The 15718-nt window shown below is 32.5% G+C and overlaps 1 protein-coding gene across 1 annotated transcript in view; it reads left to right on the forward strand.

The window, feature by feature from the left end:
* The window catches only part of FMRFaR (FMRFamide Receptor), a 694226-nt gene that overhangs the window by 159911 nt on the left and 518597 nt on the right, over positions 1 to 15718 (forward strand). The gene's annotated exons all lie outside the window — the stretch shown is intronic.

The raw sequence follows: 15718 nt of genomic DNA on the forward strand, positions 1-15718 counted from the left end.
GGCACTTTGATCTGTCAAAGAATTTGGTAACCTTACAATCACTTTTTCTCACCAAACCGATTGTAAGCAACTTGCTTTTTCAAAAATTTCACGTTGTAGCCATCTACAACAACTTCTTAAATTTTGGCGGCATAATGTCGAACCGAGTTTTTTCCAAACACCTTACAAACTACGAAACTATCAATTTGAAGTTTAGTAAGGTCCTCATCCTGATCTTCATCGTTTTCCAAATATATATCTGAAGATGAGTCTTTGTAAATCACTTCTTGCTCATCGGAAGACGACTCGCGCATTACTTTCCTCTTTACCATCTCTATTTTTGACGTGACAACGTCTTAAATTAGGTTGTGGCTCGGAGTCATTTAAGAAAAAGTGTAACGCCCGCTCACGTCTGTTACAGTGAGTCGCCGAACGAGAGAGAGGCCCGCCGGACCGGCGAATGCCTTGCGTCTCTCTCCCACTCAAACATGATCGGTTCGCTGCGCGCGGCACTAGAGAATTAGGCGCGTTGAATCGCTAAAGTTGAAAATCGTTGAACGTATCGTCAGCTGTGTCTGTAGTGAAAATGTGGAGTGCTTAGATTCGTCATTTACAACAACTACAACAATAAAGGTAAATAATTGTACACTAATATTTCATTATCGTAAACTATGATTGATTGATTAATTGTTAGATTGACACAAAAGTTGAGAAACTGAGTTTATAGGTTATATCATACTATTGACAAATGTTGATAGTGTTAAGTAAATTATTAGTTTAAATCACTCTGCAATCAATCGTAATTCAGTCGATTGAGAAGAAACAGCGCGTATTTCTAGTCAAACATTTAAAATAACAAATTATAACTTCTAACCTGTCAAAACAGGGCGACCAAACAAACGAACTAAACCGACCAATCACCACGCGCGAAGTTAGAATTTAACTGTGTTTAGCAAGAATTTCAAATTCCAATTTTAGTAAATGTTTTAATTTTCAACTTTACCATTTACATTTAGAAATTTTAAATTTATTTAGCAAAAATTTGAACCTTCGATCTGAATAAGTGTTTTGATTTTCAAATTGATTCTTTAAAATTAAAAATATTAAAATATATATAATCAGAAGTGAACGTCACATAACATTATCTGTACTTATTATTATTTAATATGTAGGCAAATACATGTAACCATACTTGGTAGACACAATTGGAAATAGTAATTTTTTATAACTGAAAAAAATAAATATATAAAATACTGGTAGCAAACAATAACTTCAATGATCGATATCTCCGCAACTAATTGATATATCGAAAAAATTTTCAAATAAATTATAAATTCTTATTTTCATTCAATTCCTTGTTCCTATTGTGCAATTTAATAATATTCATATCAATAAATATTCTACCGAGAAAAAGACGTTGTCACGTAAAATCTTCGCCCGTAAAACCGACTTTACAGGCAACCGATTTTTTTATTAATTTGTGGTGTCTCTTTTTTCAATTAGGTACTTTTCTGCAATTGAATTGCGTTTCGGAGTATCAGTTGCTATTATGTTTGTTCTTCTTAACGGACCTTCTCTAGTTAATTTTCTTTCTAGAGATTTCGGGTATGGTTTTATTTGGGATAGTAGAAGTAATCTTTCTTGTGCTCGCTTTGGACTAAAGTGCCAGGCTGTCACAATGCAGAGAGGCTAAATTGCGACAACACCTACACATTTTAATTTGAAAATTCACTTGATGAAGAAACATTGGGGAAAATAATTTCATTAAACATTATTTCTAAAAAATTATTCTACAACTTTATATATAATACTTTTATCGTAAAATTAAAAATAAAATGTACAAAAATAAAAATACAAAAATAACTAAAATTTTTTGAACAAATTTTCTTTTGGTCCTTATAATTTTTGCTTCTGGTCATTTGATAATAAAATGACATCAAAACAATATTATACAGGGTTTTTAATGATAAGAGTAATTTACACTACAAATTTGTTTAATTATATAAATTTCTCTGGCTCTTGAGTACTCGCCATCTTTTAATAAGTGGTGCAAAGGTTTTTCGCGCTGTATCTCCGTAAACTAGTAATCCTACAGAAAATTTAATTGACATTATTTTTAGCAAATTAAATTTTCTACAACATCGATTCTCAAATTTTTGTTTACACGTACCACTTCATAAATTCTGCGCCAATCGCGTACCACATATTAAAAAAGTAGATAAAAAAATTTATTAATTTTGGCAAAAATGTATTTATTTAAAAAAGGGCATTATAAATATTTCAAAATAAAACTTACAGTCTAACCCAGTCCAAAAATTCAGCAAGAAGGATGGTTCTGCATAGCTAGAACAAGTGAATCGATATCAGGATCAATTGTGCTTAGTTTCATTCGTAAATTTGGATCAAGATTAAACCTACTGCGAAATTTATTATTCACTTGTAGTATAGCAGAAAATCCAGTTTCACACAGGTAGGTGGTCGTAAAAGGAAGTAAAAATAACAATGCTTTTTTTGATAAGGCTGGATATTCAGTTCAGTTCAGTTTTAATATTTAGCCAGAATTCGGTTAATTCTAATTTTGAAAACTCTATTTTCAAACCCCCATTACACGATAGTTCTATTAAAGACTCTTTTTTATCCTGTTTTAATGTTTCAGGAATGCTATCCAAAATAAATGGTTATCGTATCCAAAGAAACTGAGCATAGTCTTCGTCAAAATATTCTTTAAAACTATCAATTAGCATTTGACAATGCTGTTTTATGTTAAAAATAATATCATCTTTAATCTTTGTTTATGCTCAACCACAAAATTTTCTAGATTGGTAAACGACTGCAAGTCTTTGTTTGAAACACTATTTTTCATCATATAACATTTCATGATAAAAGCATTTATTTTGTCGTTTACAAAGTCGCAACTCGAATAACCTGTTCAACATTTTTCCTTTTGATAACCATCTTACCTCTGTGTGTAGCAATAACTGAATATGATCACTTCCCATTTCAGAGCATTGTTTTGAAAATAAACGCGAGTTTAAGGCTCGAGATTTTATGTAATTGACTATCTGAACGGCTTCATGGAGAACATGTTTAAATTCATCTTGCATTCGCTTTGCTACCAAAAGCTTTTCTGTGAATACTACATTGGGTAAAAATACAATTTTCTGCAACCAGTTTTACTTTGGCAGTTACACCTCCGTATTTTCCTGGCATGGCTCGGGCACCATCCAAACAGAAACCAACGCATTGTTTCCAGTCTAGTCCATTTTGCACAAGAAAATCATTGATTTTCTTGAATATTTCATCGGCAGTAGTTAGTTCCGTTAACGCCTTACAAAATAAGTACTCTTCTTCGATTTTGGTTTAAAATATATATCGCACATAAACCATAAGCTGAGCATAGTTTGTTACATCTGTGCTCTCATCAAGTTGTATTGCAAAAAATAGTATTTTTTATCCGGTTTACCAATTTTTCTTTAACATTTAATGCCATTATTTCAATCCTACGACGTATGGTATTATTGGATAATGGTATAATACCTGAATTCTCCCCAAAAATACACATTACCATATCTTGTGCGGCAGGTAGAACTACTAGTTCTTCACCGATGGTATATGCTTTTCCACACTTCGCCATTCTTAAACTCACGAGGAAGGATGCTTCTACTGCTTTTTAGTTCCTGCCGGTGAAATTCGATGTTAATTTTTTTGTGCCTCTCATGTCCGTTAACTTCCGAACGAAGTAATCCTTAGGTTTATTTTCCAACACTCAATGCTTTGTATTGAAGTGGTGTTTTAATAGCGGTTTCATACACTGGTTAGAAAGAATTTCCGAACAGATTACACATTGGGGCCTTGGCTCATTATTTATATTCGTGAATGTAAATTCCATATTAATGTATTCAGGATCATATTTCCTAACCGCCACTTTTAGTTTTTTGAAAGAACTCTTTTTGTCATCACCCTGTATAGGCTCCGACTCTGAAGTGGAGCTCGATAGACCGGGATTTTTAGATGTTCTGTTGTATCTTTTAAGTCACTTATCCATTTTTGTATATGCAAAAATGAGCACGAATCAGTAACAGCAAATTACTCGTCTTTTCATTTCTTAGTAAATTTTATTAAAATTCTTCGTTTCTTCTAGTCTATAGAGTACCACCTTTAAGTGCTTTTTACCACCAGCGGTAAGCGTACCACAGTTTGACTATGACTGTTCTACAACTTTATTTCTATTACTTTTTACTATTTAAACAAGACCCAAACGAAAATTTATTTCAACAGTTTTAGCTATTTTTGTTTATACCTTTTTACTACTTTTTTATTCACTTTATTAGTAAAAGTAATAAAAATAGAGTTTTAGACAATTTAATTTGCAATTAAAAATTTCGGACAAAATTTTTTGTAGGGTTAATAGTTTACGAGATACAGCGCGAAGACCCTTTCCTTTATTTTTCCAAGATGGCGGCCGGGGGATAAAGGTGGCCTTAATTCATAAAAAAATGTAACATTTCAATGGACTACCTTTAAAACATATAACCCTGTATTTATTTATTTGTAGTATTATGAGATTTAAATTAATAGTTCGCCTATTTTAGATGAATCAATATCACAACTTTATTAATATTTCCATTTTTTAATTCCTTCGTGTCTATTTTAAACCTTTAAATCAGTATCGATATGATAATTTTAAAGAAAACCAACGACATATATGTCCATATCCAATGTCAAGCGCACATATCAATCAAATTCGAATAACTCATTAAATTTCTATTTATATGCTAACAAAAACATTGCTTGCCCAAACAAGCTTAATGACTAAAAAGGTCGATGTAGGAAAATGATTATTAGCAGCAAATTCTGAAAGGTTTAATTACCCACCGTAGTTGACATTTTCCAAAAATGTTATTTTTCTCTGTTGAATATCGATTACTACTCCAGTTCATTGAACGACCATCAGTTGGTATGTTTTTTAATAGCAATAATATACAGGTGAATTCCTGTTTGACATCAAGTACTTAATTGGGAAGAGGAGAACGACGAATATTTTAATTTAGTATCAACCAAAGAGCATTTAGTAGAATTGACGATAGAAGAATTTATTAGTTAGTATTCTTCTAAATTGTCCGTATAAAATTCATCGCTTTTCTTAATTTCAGAATTACTTAAAGTGAAATACTTTTCGTCATCTAAAATAATATTTTTTTTTTGTTACCCAGCTCAGTTGGCGACAGCATCTTGATATACTATGGAGTTGCACTCGAGAGTATTTAAAGCACTTACATCGCTTTCGATATTTTTTAAGACCGTTTCTTCTCAATTTTAACGCTATCGTACTCGTAGAAGATCTGTATTAACAAGTCACTCTCCTTATTGACATTCCAAACTGGTTTTTTGCTCTTGTCACCAATTTCTCTGACCTCTGGACAATAAATGCACGTGGTATTCCACTTTTGGGAAGATTCAGACAAGGTATTCTCTGTTTGCACTCCGCTATTGTTCTAAAAATTGTTCTGAGTCAAATGTTTTCATTCTCGAATATTCGACACACTTTAGCTTTGGGTACCCAACCAACAAACTTGTAGAAACTTTTTCTTATCCTTAATTTATACGATATCTTAAAGTAAAAATTTCAAAATAAATAAATCTCAACTGACAGTAAACAGAGTAAACAAACTTTTGTTTCCAAAGACAACTTAATATTATTTTGTTTTTGCTAATATGGTAGCAGTTTTGATTCACCCTATACTTTCTTTTGTCTATTTTTATCTTCTTGCGTTTTCACGATTGATAATATAAATATTTTGGACTCTGTTTCTTCTTCTTCTTTTTCCTCTTTATAAGCAATTCTGCTTGTTCATTGGCGGATTAATACCTCTATGAAAGATTGTCACTCCATCTTTTGCGCGGTTGTCTCTTGTTATTTTGAGGACACGGGTCTCCTCCATTCTGCTTATGGGGTTATTTAATTCTTTCTTTTTTATTTCTTATCTCTGCCGTTTCCAGTAGCATGTGCGTTGTGGCTGTGTAGGGTCTTGTTTCTGAGGCATATGTCATTATTTGTCTTACACTGGCTTTATAAATTCTTGATTTCATCTCAGTGTTAATGTATCTGTTTCGTATATAGTGTAATTAAGGCATCGTGCCACTCTATTTGCTTTTTGTACTTGATCTCTCACTTCTTTGTCCAGGTCTCCATAGCTAGACAGTGTAATTCTCAGGTATTTTATTTCCATTACTTGTTCAATACTAATGCCATTAACTTGTATTTTACATCTGTTTGGTACTTTACTTACTACTATTGTTTTAGTTTTCTGAGATTAGATTGTCATATTAAATTCTTTTGCTCTTATGTTAAATCTGTGGACCAGTCTTTGCAGACTATCTTCATCTTGGGATACCATAATTGCGTCGTCTGCGTAACAGAGTATTTTGATTTCTTTATTTCCAATTTTGTATCCTCTTCCTATGTTAACGCTTTTGACGATTTCATCCATGATCAAATTGAAGATCATGGGGCTCAATAAATTCCCTTGTCACATTCCGCTGCCTATTTCTATAGGTTCTGTAAGTTGTCCATCTATTCTGACTTCCATTTTGTTCTTTTGGTAGATGTTTTTAATAGTTTTTATAATGCAACTCCATCTGCAGTTTTGTTGTGTGGATCGAGTAGCTCGATAGAATTGTTGCCGGTCCCAAGCCCGGATAAAGGAGGAGGGGGTCCACAGCCAGATTAGCATGATACTGATAGACTTTAAAACCATACAGCTTATAGAAACAGGATTATGCCTCGGAACAGGAATGGACTCTGTTTATAATAAACAAATTGCTTTGATCTTAGTTTCGTCTATAGAGTTTAAAATAGAATGCTGAGTTCTCATATTGGCTATTTAGTCATAAAATAAATAAAAAATTTTCCTTCTCCACTCGTGGGAGATTAAATGTTCTGACTGCTTCACTTCCACGGTAACAATCGTAGAGGTACGATGTGTGAAGTCTAGTCTGAGCTTGAGCTCAGCTTGTAGCTCGGCAACATCGGTTTTTTGTGAGTAGCACAACCAATAAGGCAGTAATTCAGTTTCAGCATGAAATTTAAAATAATAAAAATTTTTCTAAAAAGAACGGTTATTGGAGTCTTTTGGGAATGACTCTTTAGGTTAAGAAGACCCCTGCTGTAGTATTATTACCTGGAACTACAATGAGCCTAATTAATCTGTTCGATGGAAATTCTAGGTTTTCCTATGAAGCAATTACGTGTATATTATGACGACGAAGTGAGGAAATGTCTTAGAATACGTCCTGGAAGAGTAGTAACATTCCAGCAAATTTTATCCTTATTCAGTGCCGCATATTTAAGAGCATCTACAATGGCTTCTGTGATAAATGGTTTTCAAGCAACCAGCGTGTGGCCTGTAAATATAGCCGTTTTTTCTAAAGCAGATTTTTTACCATCTTCTTCTTCTTCTTCAAGTGCCATCTCCGTGGCGGAGGTCGGCAATCATCATAGCTATTCGGACTTTTGAGACGGCTGCTCTGAAAAGTTCATTTGATGTACATCCGTACCACTCTCTCAGGTTGCGCAGCCATGACATTCTACGCCTCCCTATGCTTCTCTTTTCTTGGATCTTTCTCTGCAGAATCAGTTGGAGCGAGGTGTATTTCTCTCCACGTGTAATATGTCCGAGATATTCTAATTTTCTTGTTTTTATTGTATTTAAAATTTCCATTTCTTTGTTCATCTTTCCCAGAACCTCTTTGTTTGTGACGTGTTCTGTCCATGATATTTTCAGAATTCTCCTGTACACCCAAAGCTCAAATGATTCCAGTTTTTGCCATCAGCTACAACTAATAATAGAACTTGGGCCCAGTAGACCTGAAAATCAAGTAAATCCTCTTATGGAGTCTATTAGAAGAAAAACTCCCAAGCCTGAATTAGGTTTGTCCTTCAGAAAGGCTCCCGAGCCGCAACCAAGATCCTCCAAAGAAAGTGACTCTAGTTTTAAGTTCTTAAGTCCCTAAGCTATCTAGCATTGACTATTTACTTTAAGCGCTGCTATTGTAGCAGTAAACAAGAGATAAAGCTGCCTTTTTGAGGTCTTACAAAACAGAAGGCGGAATTGGCACAGGAAAAAAGTAGGCTATGGAGGCAAAATTCGTAAAAAGAAAGATAAGTGATGATCAAACCAAATTACAGACGAGTAAAAAATCCAAATTAAAAAAATAAAAAAGTAGATTCAGATTCAGAAGGCGAAGATAGTGACACTGACTGCTTGTACTGTGGAGACTTTTATTCAAGTTCTACATAGGGATGGATAAGCTATTCCAGTTGCCATAAATGGACTCACAATTGATGTTTAGGTGTAGACGAGGAGGATAATGAAGCAGTATTTGTAAAAGAGTTTTGTCAATAAGTTTTTCTTGGTTTCAATTTCGTACCCTTTTTTTTCCTAACCGACGGAAAAATGGGGTAATATACATTATTTTCTGTTCTTTCATATAATAAGAAAAACTTTTTCTTTTTTAACTTTAAGTTATATTAATAAATAGATACGACTATAACAATAATATTTGCCTTTTTTCAAGACTTTGACAGATTTGTTTTAAAACCCAATTTAAACCTTAAGTTCCTTATTTTGCCCACCTTTCCCCTATGTCATTGAACTGGTATTGAAGTGGAAATTTTAATAAAGGTACAATATATAGGTTGTTGTATTTAAAAAACCAAATAATAATATTACCAGACAAATGGTAAATCTAGCAACATTACAAGCATCAAATTTGATATCTCCATATCGCAGAATAAGCTTATCCCGATTTTTGTAGAATTCGGTTCACCGATTTAAGAGATAATAAGACGTGTCCAGACTTTTGATCCACTCTACATATATATTCGCCTGCGCTTATACTATTTCTTCTTATTAAGATTCCAATACACTTATTCTTCTCATTATTTCAATAAGTTTTCTTATGCTCTCTCTGTTATATAACCCGAGTAAACAAGAAAGCCTAATATAACTAATAATGGCCATTCCCAATCAGAAACCTTACCAACTAATAATGTCTAGATATATACTATCTATTTATGGCAAGCGCTTTTCTCTAACTTTCCTTTGAACCCAATAACAACTAAACTTGCACGAAATTATTCCTTATTGAAAATTAACAAAACTGTTTAGTATGTCCTAAAGACAAAGCGAATATGCTTTTCCTGGTTTCTATTGCGAAACTCTAACAATAGGATTAATTTTCATTATTTGAATAACCAGGTCATTCTCAGGAGAAATACGTCGAATACAGGGACATTCCTTCGTTCTAAACAATCTTAAAGAGATAATAATTAAACTTACAGTTTAATTATTATCCTAAGTGTTTCGGATAAAAATATAGAGAGAAAAAAACGGAGAAATATTTTATTTGGTACCATAGTGTGAGAATTACTTAAATTATTTAAAGGTTTTATTTAAAAGTCCGTATTTAAAGTTGCTTCAATTAAAATGTATTTTCGATTAACAAAACTTTGATTTTATTGTATTAAAATTCGAAATTGTGTCCGGTTTGTATGAAGTTCTTTGTATTTTACTTACTTTTGTGTTATGCGTTGTTTTAGCAACTAACCTGTTTGGTCAATATAGCTACAATCACATTCACTGTATTTTTTTATGAAGACAACGTTAGATATAAATTCTTTAGGTGTTATATCTCTGGTTTTTGCCAAATATAACCACTTTTATACCACTTGTTTCTTCTATACCACTTGCTTCTATTAATCCTACTTTCCCATGCAATGTATGAGTCCACACCACACCAGTTCTAACACTAGTTGATACTCATTGTTACTTGTTAAAGGATAAGAGATATTTTTTAATTACTAATAAAGTATTTCGAAAAAAAAAATTTAAGTAAACAAAGAACATTGAATTAAAAAGTAAACAAAAGAACAAATAAATTATTTGTGATATTCCTTGAAGAATTTGTCATGCAGAGAGATATTTCAGCATTGACATGCTTTAACTGTCTTATTTTTACACTTGACAACGATGTCTTGATTTTTCACATATTATAAGGTGTTGTCCACTGGATTTTAGACTTTCTGGTACAATAGAAGAACGTGATGGTAACTGGGTTACATATTTTTGTAACAATGACAGTACCACCATTCTTCGAAAATATAAGTTATGGTATTTGTAACCATATTGTCTAGCAAGGATCTACGCATTACTCATACAAACATTAAACCGTCCATATGTTCGATATGTCCGTCCAATAAATCGACACCTCCTATGAATGTTTTGTAAGGTTAGGTTGGATGATGTCAACTTTTGTTTTAGCTGCAACTGAATACCTTCCTACTTTTTAAATCAGTGCTATTCCAAATTTATTTGACAGCAAATTCACAAATTCACAATATTACTATCGTTCCACTGTAGGGCTATTATTTTTTTATCCTCTGTTAGGAGGCTCGCATGTGCACCTCTTTCTCTTTTTTTATTTAATTTTTTTGCTGTGAAAACAGTCTCTAAACAGCGACTGGGTAGAAGTCCTGAACGTGAAATCAAATCTTTTCCGTCAAAGAAAGTAATAATAAAATAATTCCTCATAATTTCTTAAGATGTAAACGTCGAAATCTGAGAATAAACATTAACGATTTGTAGTTTAAAGCTAGGGGATAAAGGTGTTACGTACACAAAAGTCTAGTTTCACAAAACGTTGCTGTTTCTTTTTAATATTGTAATTAAGGCGGAGGTATTATATTTGAAGCCCAGCCTGTGACTTTCTTCTTATAATATGTTCATCAATATTTTTAGTTGGCTGCCTGCTACCGTTTTTATAAAAAGAGCCAAATAAACGCTTTTGATCTTGCGAAGTTATTTTTGCAAAACATTTTTCTACACAACACTTATGGACAGCAGAACATAACTTATTCTGTACAATATTTGCCGTAAATTTTGACACATACTCTTGTCCACTCTATCCCTTAGATTTTGTCAGATTTTCTTTCCAATAGTCTTTCTGAAAAATTTTCTTTTTGGCACCTTTTGACACCACTTTATCTAAAATAGCTTTACGACTATCCATTACTTTAAAATGCATTTAAACTTACAGTTGAAAATATAACATAACCTCAATCACATTGTCAGAAATTCACCAAAACAGAGTTAATTTAGAGGCACAAATAATTCTCAGCTGTGCCAATACTTCACTAAAACAGTGTTGTACCAACGTAAGAAACCGTAATATCGTACAAAAAATTGGTAGACTGACAGAGAACAACATAAAGAATTCAATTCTGTGTTCTCCTGAAGAACGCCTATGGGCCTTTGGTTATTATAGTTACCGCCTCAATTGTTCAAAAAATAATCCTAAAATTATATATTTTTCAAGGCATCATTCATTGGAATCAAAAACAAAATAAAAATGTTTCACCTTTATCCACTTATGTGTTCAATTAATTTTATTACTTTTATAATCAATATCTTTAAAGAAATTTCCCAGTACCTTCATTGTGCAAAAATTATAACAAAAGGTTTTCTCCTGTCGGTAACTCTCCAAGTTCAATATAATATCTTTCTTTCAGCTAAGCAATGTTTAAAGAATGTCTTAGAACATTTTGACGTTTGTCAAATGAAGTTTGTTACATTCTATATTTAATATTTAGTTCTCTTTAAGTATTTTATATTTAATTTTGTAATTTGTTTCAGGTAGGACAAAAACTATTATAGTAGTATTCTTCATGATCAGCTGCCTTTCGCGTGACACAGTCTGCCTAAAAACTATAGCTTATAGATCTGGTAAGATTAGAAATTTCTATTGTTTTTATTAAACTGAAAAAACTTTTTAATAAAAAGAATAAAAAAGTAATAACAATATATAGATCTTGGATTTATGAATGAGAGTTTTTTAGATTTTATTCCAAGAAAAAAAACTATATTTCTAATTTTTGGATTTCAATTTAAATAAAGACGATATTACTGAACAACCGTCTTAATGCTACATGAATTTAGAGAATATCCCTCTATTTATTTCTCTTAGTTCGTTTGACTGTTATATCCTTATATTCTGTATACCCCGGCTCTTTTTAAGTTTCGATTGAACTCACACTGTTTTAATTATTTGAACAATACGGACCTTAAATAACAATCTGTTTCGGGTGGTCTGCTGTTATATTTCAGATGTAAACGTTCGTTTTGATCGTTTTATTCAGTGAAAGAGAAATGGGGTTGATATACAAACCAATATAAATGTAGATAAAAGAATATGGAAGTTATATTAATATAATTCTAAATCTTCTTCTTCTTGTAGTGCCTATCCATTTCGGATGTTGGTCACCGTCATGACAATGTTTCTGAAAACTGCTGCTCTGAAAAGAATTGTGGTTGTTGTGTTGAACCACGCATAACCACATATACCTACGTAGACTTTTCAGCCAGGAAACGGTTTTCTTTCTCGTTTTTCTTCTACTTTTATATTTCATCTTCAATATACTTCATTGTTCCTCATGATGTGACCGAGGTATTGGATTTTGGCTGTTTTTATTGTGGTTATATAATACTAGATAATTATGTCAAACTTATACAATTTTGTATCTTGTTTTTCTGAGTATTCGTTTTATGAATACTTTTTGAAGTGTTTAATTGAATGGCGATTTTTTTGTAGAACTCTGCATGAAGAACAATATCTTATTTGGGTTTTAAAGTTAAACGAAATAATAGGCTGCTGAATAAGTTTTGCGTTTCAATAAGAGGGGGCGTTGCTACTAGCCCAATTTCTTTTTTTATATTGATACACTCTTTATATACATCTGTGTGGAGTTTTGTTTCAATTTGTCAATTCGTTCTTTGTTTACAATCTATTTAATATCGACGTGTTCCAGAATATTTTACAATGGAAGAAATCATGTATTGTGCAATGATGTAATTTTTAATGTTTTGAAAGGTTTTCCGCCCTCTCGGGATAAATATATCCCACAAAAAATTTAAAAGTACGCGTCCTTTAGTGAAGAAACAAGAAAATAAAACTGAATTGACAATACTGCTTGACCTCCGGCATCAGTTACAGATTTATTTTCACAAGTGCTCGACGTTTCAATTTTCAATGCATTAATGTTCACTTTTTACTGTTTTCATCGAAATTTTTGAAGAGTAAATGAATATTTTCTGCATTTATTTCAGTGATACACCATATTCTAACATATATTTGCTCGAAATATTCCTGATTTTCTAGGAATAACTCTAGTGGGACTATAATGTCCCAGTCAATTTTTAAACGGGACATATTTAACCGATCGGTTTTTTTTGCAGTATGTCGAAACGAAAGCATTCTAAAAAGGAACTTTAATCTTTAGCCAATAACCTTTCATACATTAAAAGTGAGCCAAATCCTATTGAGACTGATGACGAAAATTATGGGACAGAGAAATAAAGCTGAAAATCTCGTAGTCATAATTGATGAAACAAAGAGGAAAATATAATATTGTCTATCCTAAACGACAGCTTTTTTTTAAGATTCCAGATTCCTCCAATGAAATTTTTGGGTTGTTTTTTTGTTATAGGTTACATTCTGCCTGCACTTCGACACTGTTGGTCAACCCTTGCTTACGTTGATAATATACTAATTAAAAATAGTATTTCTAGAAATAGATTATCATTATTACTATCAAAAATGTACATGAATGATCCAGAAAATTAAAATTCTCTTAAGACGTATTACGTAGACAACATTGTAATTTTGTTTAAAGCATACATTTCAAAAGTGTTGAACTGATTCTTCTAGACAGAGTACTGATGAAAGCAAGGTGAAATTTAAAGGGCGTTGTAACAGTACTTACCGATGAATGCTGTGAAAAGGGGCATTTCAATATGGGTAAAAAGTGACGCTTTAACTGGTTACATCTATGATATAAATGTGTATGCCGGGAAGAAAAACGGACAAGTTAATGGAGAGCTTGGTGAGAGAGTTGTCCATAAATTAGCTAGTACAATAAAGTCTATGGACTTGGTTATATGCTTTGACATATTTTTTCCTCAGTGAAGCTCATGGATTTTATTTCCCTCTGTATTGCAAACAAGAAAAATCTACCAAAACTCATCAAAAAATTGATAAGAGGACAATCTGAGTTTGTTGGAAATAAATAAATATGGTATAATTTGTGCGAAGTGGCAAGATACCAAGTAAGTCCTAATTCTTAGTAAATGTCATAGAGTTGGCCTTAAAACTGTACTGTATCGTGATAAGGATGGGTCTGAAAAGAAGTTGCCTGCCCAGAGACAATTAGCTTCTACAACTATTTTATGGAAATAGTGGATTTGGTAGACCAAATGGCAGATTATACGACATACATCGCAGATCGGGAAAATAGTGGAAAAATATGTTTTTTTGACTAATTATGGTTGCTGCTGTAAACAGTTGTGTAATCCACAATGATCTTTATCGGAAAAAATATACCTTGACTTGAAAGGCTATGTGAAAAGTTCACATAAGAATAAGGTAGACGGGAAAGTTGTCCAAGAGGACAAAAGGCATATTAAATGTAGGAGAACATCTGCCAGTTAAGAGGGAACATGTCGATGTTGTGAAAGGTGTTTCCCACGGAAAATAGAAAAACCAACCACAACATTGTGCAGAATGTGTCAAGTTCCACTTGTTAAATAAATGTTTAAGAACACTTGGACTTTTTTTCATAGGCTACCACTGGGATATATACGTCCCAGTTAATAATACCGATGGGTAGTTCCCATGGGTTGACTTCAAACAAGCCGTTTCTGAATATTTATGTAAATCTGGGAAGTCACTACCAAGAAAGAGAGGTCGTCCAGTAGGACAAAATGAGACTCCAACGTCTAGTCATCAAGGAACTCCAATGTCTAGTCGTCAAGGAACTCCACCTGCGTTAACCAATGGAATAATGTTTAATACGGACTGTTGTATATCGTTATTATTATTACTTTCAGTAATACAGTGTCATCTTGACCTAATCTAAAGTACTTCACCTATACCTATGCCATGAGACCTTGTACCGCCTGTCCCAGGACTTAACATTCATGAGCTATTCAGTCTCATGACAATAACCCCACACCAACAAAAAGAACAAGAAAAACTCCTGCAAGACATTAAGATATACCAGTGGCGGCTCGTGGCTTGAGAGACAAGGTCGGCAAGGTATTTTTTGTCTCCTCAGATAGGTATACCGTCTAATAAAGACTTCAATCATCATAGGAGATTTTTTGTTGTCTTCTTTTTTGTTTTTTTTTTGTTTTTTCCTATAAATTTAGAACCTAAACATGTTTATAAATTAACTCTAGTCTACGTTGTTTGGAAGTAGCAAAATGGGTTATAACGTCATCGTAAAATTTATTAGAGTTTTGGAGAGATTTTAAAAGTTTTTTTTCTATTGACATTTGAGACAAGCTTGCCATTCTCTCTTGTTTCATGGTATTTCGACAATACGTTTTGATTCTTTTGAGGCAAGAGAAATCTCGTTCATTTGAGGCAGACGTTGGTGGTAATGAGAGAATTAATGACAATAATTTATTAATTTCGGTAACAGTTTGTTGTAATGAATTACAGTATATAAAATTATACATATCTTGTAACTTATCCCACCTTCCGAAAATATTTGGATCAGCATATAAAACTTTTAATTTATTTTTTAATTTTATTTTATTAAAGAATGATGGATAATTTTTAATTGACCTATCTAATAAATATCTTGGAAATTCTTTGGCGTAACTTTTAAATTTTGAATCGT

Source organism: Diabrotica undecimpunctata, chromosome 4 (assembly GCF_040954645.1).
Source record: "Diabrotica undecimpunctata isolate CICGRU chromosome 4, icDiaUnde3, whole genome shotgun sequence".
Taxonomy (NCBI): domain Eukaryota; kingdom Metazoa; phylum Arthropoda; class Insecta; order Coleoptera; family Chrysomelidae; genus Diabrotica; species Diabrotica undecimpunctata.